The sequence below is a fragment of the Prionailurus bengalensis genome, chromosome A1 (genome assembly GCF_016509475.1).
Source record: "Prionailurus bengalensis isolate Pbe53 chromosome A1, Fcat_Pben_1.1_paternal_pri, whole genome shotgun sequence".
Classification (NCBI taxonomy): Eukaryota; Metazoa; Chordata; class Mammalia; order Carnivora; family Felidae; genus Prionailurus; species Prionailurus bengalensis.
Window position 1 is genome coordinate 214,399,677 of NC_057343.1, and position 6,000 is coordinate 214,405,676.

A 6,000-nucleotide genomic window follows, 5' to 3' on the forward strand; every position below is an offset into this window, starting at 1 on the left:
CATTTGCAACAATGTGGATGGAGCTAGAGAGCATTATGTTAAGTGATATAAGTCAGTCAGAGAAAGACCAATACCGTATCATTTCACTCATATGTGGAATTTAAGTAACAAAACATATGAACATAGGGGAAAGAAAAAAGACGCAAACCAGAAAACAGACTTTTTTTTAAATGTTTTTATTTATTTTTGAGACAGAGAGAGACAGAGCATGAGCAGGGGAGGGACAGAGAGGGAGACACAGAATCTGAAGCAGGCTCCAGGCTCTGAGCTGTCAGCACAGAGCCGGACGCAGGGCTCGAACTCATGGACTGTGAGATCATGACCTGAGCTGAAGTTGGACGCTTAACTGACTGAGCCACCCAGGCTCCCCAAAAACAGACTTTTTTTTTTAATTTTTTTTTCCACGTTTTTATATATTTTTGGGACAGAGAGAGACAGAGCATGAACGGCAGAGGGTCAGAGAGAGAGGGAGACACAGAATCGGAAACAGGCTCCAGGCTCTGAGCCATCAGCCCAGAGCCTGACGCGGGGCTCGAACTCACGGACCGCGAGATCGTGACCTGGCTGAAGTCGGACGCTTAACCGACTGCGCCACCCAGGCGCCCCCCCCAAAAACAGACTTTTAACTACAGAGAGCAAACTGAGAGTTACTGGAGGGGAGGTGGACAGATGGATGAACTAAATGGGTAATGAATATTAAGGAAGGCACTTGTGATGAGCCCTGAGTGTTTTATTAAATGATGGATGAATCACTAAATTCTACACCTGAAACTAAGATTACACTGTAGGTTAATAAACTGTAATTTAAATAAAAACTTGAGGAGCGCCTGGGTGGCTGTTGGTTGAGCATCTGAATTTGCCTAGGGTCATGATCTCACAGTTCGTGAGTTCGAGCCACACGTTGGGCTCACTGCTGTCAGTGCAGAACCGGCTTCCAATCCTCTGTTGCCATCTCTCTATACCCTTCCCCCATTCATGGTCTCTCTCTGTCTCTCGCTCTCTCTCTCTCTCTCAAAAAATAAATAAGCATTTTTTAAAGATAAAATCAAAAACCCAAAAGGATAAAAAAATAATAAAATAATAATAAATATGACTAATCAAATGTAAGTAGAAATTAATTGTTGGGTAAAATTTCCAGGAAGACTCTTAAAGGGGAGGCATACTGAGCTCCTTGGTCTTTTCCCTTCTTCCTCCCTGGAATATGTACATGATGGCTGGAGTTCCAGCAGTAATATTAGACTGTGAAATGACCTTGGGAATGGAGTCCTTGTGCCAACGATGGTGGAGTAGAAAAATCAGTATCTGGGGGCGCCTGGGTGGCGCAGCCGGTTAAGCATCCGACTTCAGCCAGGTCACGATCTCGCGGTCCGTGAGTTCGAGCCCCGCGTCAGGCTCTGGGCTGATGGCTCAGAGCCTGGAGCCTGTTTCCGATTCTGTGTCTCCCTCTCTCTCTGCCCCTCCCCCATTCATGCTCTGTCTCTCTCTGTCCCAAAAAATAAATAAACGTTGAAAAAAAAATTAAAAAAAAAAAAAAGAAAAATCAGTATCTGCACTCGCTTTGGCAGCACATATACTAAAATTTGAATGATACAAAGAAGATTAGTGCGGTCCGTGCACAAGGATGACACACAAATTTGTGAGCATTCCACATGTTTAGGTGATGTGGAGTACACTTGTGATGAGCACCGGGTGATTAAAATAAAAAATTTAAAAAAAAAAGATTTTAACAATGGTGGCTAGATATATGTCAATAAATGTTTAGGGGTGCCTGGGTGGCTCAGTTGATTGGGTGTCCGACTTCGGCCCAGGTCATGATCTCCCGGTTCGTGGGTTCGAGCCCCACATTGGGCTCTGCGCTGACAGCTCAGAGCCTGGAGCCTGCTTTGAATTCTGTGTCTCCCTCTCTTTCTGCCCCTTCCCTACTCACACTCTGTCTCTCTCTGTCTCTCAAAAATAAATAGACATTGAAAAAAAAATTTTTTAATAAAATAAATGTTTATAGTGATGACTGAAAAAAGAAAAGAAAAATCAATATCTGAGTCCCCAGTGACAGACTGGTAGGCTTCTTTTACAAGAATGAACAAACTATATTATTAAGCCATTCTTTGTTTGAGTTTTTGGCCAATACATCTGAACTTAATCCTAAATAGTACTACTCAAGGTAGATTGAGTATATTTTGTAAATTGGGTTATTTGTGGCTTCTTGAAATTTGGTGTTTATTTTCATTTTGTTCTGTTTTACAGAAAGTCTTTAGAAGTTCTGTTCTTGTTCCAGTTGTACCCAGAAGCACAAGGCAAGAGAATTTTGCCCAGACAGAGACTGTGTACAGGTGGGTGGTGGTAATAACAAAATGAGAAGACACATAAAGGTCATAATTAGAACTACAAATTGGCTTCCCTTCACCACTTTTACACATTGATAAACTTAAACAGTAGAGGTTCTGAATTACTAAGAGAAGAGAATTATTCTTCATACATCCTAGAGAGCCATCAGATAAACCTTGAACATTCTTTAAAAGATAGAAAATATTTGGACACAGAAAAGAGAAGACAATGGACATTCCAAACAAGGGTAGTCTCATAAGCATGAACTCTGAGTCAGTGACAGTGTTCTGGATGGACTCAGAGGAATGGACTTGTTAGGGTGAAGGGTTCATCTGGAAAAATCATAGGACTATGGTTTGGAAAAAGACTAGAGAAAGGTTTTAATAACATTTTAGAGCCTGATTATTTCTCCCGAAATCATCAAGCAGAGCCTGAGGATTTTCTAGGTAGGGGGATAATATGATGAAACTAAAGATTTTAAAAGGTCAGTCTGGTCATGATATTAAAGATGGGTTTGGAACTTAAGGGAGTCTAGAGGTTAGAAGAGCCTTTGACGGTTCTTATAATAATCCAGATGTGAAACAGTCTTTTCCTGGATGGACTAAATTGATAGCAACAGGAATGGAAAGGAAGAGGAAGAGGTCAGTAAAGGCATATCGAAGGAAGTCATCAGGACAAGAGGACTTAAAAGTTTTAAGTAGCACTATCATGGTTATTAGGGAGCTTGTTTCTCTGAAAAACTAAGAAACTAAAAAAAAGTGTTACTGAGACCTATTCCAAAAAGCATTAAGGAAAAGTTTCTGAGTTTTTAGGTCAGATACCAAAGTCAAAGTATATCTGAAAATCAGAACAGTCAAACATATTCAAAGAAAACAAAAATGTTCAACCTGAACAGTCCCATTATTAAGCTGTGTCACCCAGACCCATAGAACAATTATGGAACTGTATACCTTTTTGTAGATTTATAAACTTCTCTATAGGGCAATCCAAGTGAAATGGTTAAAACCATAAGCTTTTTTTATTATAATTTTTTATTAATGTTTATTTATTTTTGAGAGAGACAGAGAACATGAGCAGGGGAGGGGCAGAGAGAGGGAGACAGAGGATCTGAAGATGGCTCTGTGCTGACAGCAGAGAGTTTGATGCAGGGCTCGAACTCACAAACTGTGAGATCATGACCTGAGCTGAAGTCGGACGTTCAACTGACTGAGCCACCCAGGTACCACAAAACTATAACCTTTGCTAAATGCAGTTTGGTATTTTGGACTGGATCCTGAGATACAAAAAGGACATTAGTGGGAAAACTGGTGAAATCTGAACAAAGTCTAGAGCTTAGTAAGTAGTAATGTACCAATATTAAACTCCTAGTTTGAGCAAATGTACCATAGTTACATAAGATGTTATTATTAGGAGAAACTGAGTATGTTAACCCATTCGGGCTGCTGTAACAAAAATACCATAGACTGGGTGGCTTGAACAAAAACGTTTATTTCTCACAGTTCTGGAGGCTTGGAAGTCCAAGATCAAGGTGCTGGAAGATTCAGCGTCTGGTGATGGCCCACTTCCTGTTTCATAGAGAGCCGATCTCTCACTGTGTTCTCAGATTGTGGAAGCGGTGAGGGAGCTCTCTGGGTTCTCTTTTACAAGGGCACTCATCCCATGCATTAGGGGTCCACCCTCATTACCTAATCACCTCCAAAGGGTCACACCTCCCAATATCATCATACTGGGGTTCAACGTATGAACTCTGGGACAGAACATTCAGTCCATAGCACTGGGAATACAGGAACTCTCTGTATATCTTTGTAACTTTTCTGTAAATCTAAAACTGTTCTAAAATAAAAAGCCAGAAACTTGAAGCCAGTCAGACCTAGACTGAACTCCAGCTGAATGAATTTAGGCAATTTCCCTAAACCTCACTTTCCTCACAAATGAAAGAGGGCAACAATAGTACTGATCTCATGGTATTTAAGGACACAATACAGGTAAAATCCAAAGTGCCCTGCCTAGTACCCAGTAACACTCAGATTTATTTGTTGTGGTATTGGTGAACTTTATTCAAAAGTGTTCCCAAATAACTCACAAAGTAATGGAAAGATCTAAAAATTTGCTGGTCAAAAAACAATTCAACCACAACACACCTACCAGAATGACCAAAATCTGAAACACTAACAACACCAAATACTGGTGAGGATGTGGAGAAACAGGAACGCTCGTTCATTGCTGATGGGAATGAAAAATGGTACAGTAGTTTGGCTGTTTCTTACAAAACTAAACATACTCTTACTATATGATCCAGCAATCATGTTCCTTGGTTTTTACCCAAAGAAATTTAAAACTTATACCCATACAAAACATGCACATGGATGTTTATAGAAGCTTTATTCATAATTGCCAAAACTTGGAAGCAATCAAGATGTCCTTCAGTAGGTAAATGGATCAATCAACTGTGGCACATCAGACAATGGAATATTATTCAGCACTAAAATAAATGAGCTGTCAAGCCATGAAAAGACATGAAGGAACCTTAAATGCATATTACTAAGTGAAAGAAATCAATCTGCAAAGGCTGCATACTGTACGATTCCAACTATATGACATTCTGGAAAGACAAAGTTATGGAAATAGTAAAAGATCCCTGGTTACCAGAGTTTGGGAAGTGGACAGAGATGAATACAAAGAACACAGAGTATGTTTAGGGCAGTGAAAATCATCTTTTTAATACCATAATGATGGATATGTGTCATTATACATTTGTCCAAACCCATAGAATGTACACCATGAATGAATCCTAATGTCAACCATGGGCTTTCAGTGATTATGATGTGTCAATGTAGGTTCACCATTTGTAACAAATGTACCATTCTGGTGTCAGCTATTGATAATTAGGAGGAAATTATACACATATGAAGGCAGAAGAATATGGGAAACCTCTATACCTCCCTCTTAATTTTGCTGTGAACTTAAAACTGCCCTTAAAAAGGAAGTCTTTTTTTTTTTTTTTAAATCTCTTGGATAAATACCTAGTAGTGCCATTGCTGTGTCGTATGGTAATTCTATTTTTAACTTTTTGAGGAACCTCCATACTATTTTCCAGAGTCACTGCACCAGTTTGCATTCCCACCAACAGTGTAAGACGGTTCCCCTTTCTCCACATCCTTGCCAACATCTGTTGTTTCCTGTGTTAATTTTAGTCATTCTGACCGGTGTGAGGTGCTATCTTATTGTGGTTTTGATTTGTATTTCCTTGATGATGAGTGACATTGAGCATCTTTTCATGTGTCTCTTGGCCATCTGGATGTCTTTTTTGGAAAAATGTCTGTTTATATCTTCTGCCCATTTCTTAACTGCCCATTTCTTTTTATTTTTTTATTTTTTTTAAGTGTATTTGTTTTGAGAGAGAGAGAGCACATGCAGGGAGCATAAGAGAGAAGTAGAGACAGAATCCCAAGCAGGCTCCACAACATCAGCTCAGAGCCCCACGTGGGGCTTAAACTCACAAACCGTGAGATCGTGACCTGAGCCGAGATCAAGAGTCAGACGCTTAACTGACTGTGCTACTCAGGTGCCCCTTAACTGCCCATTTCTTAACTGCATTATTATTTTGGGTGTTGAGTTTTATAACTTATAACTTATATTTTGGATGCCAACTCTTTGTCAGATATATCACTTGCA

The 6,000-nt window shown here is 39.8% G+C and overlaps 1 non-coding gene across 1 annotated transcript; it reads left to right on the forward strand.

Annotated features, from left to right (window-relative positions):
• The first annotated feature begins 1,549 nt into the window (after window positions 1-1,549).
• Window positions 1,550-1,655, forward strand: LOC122496496. Its single transcript, XR_006300831.1, has one exon. It is a non-coding gene; the product is annotated as a U6 spliceosomal RNA (small nuclear RNA).
• Window positions 1,656-6,000: the final 4,345 nt, after the last annotated feature.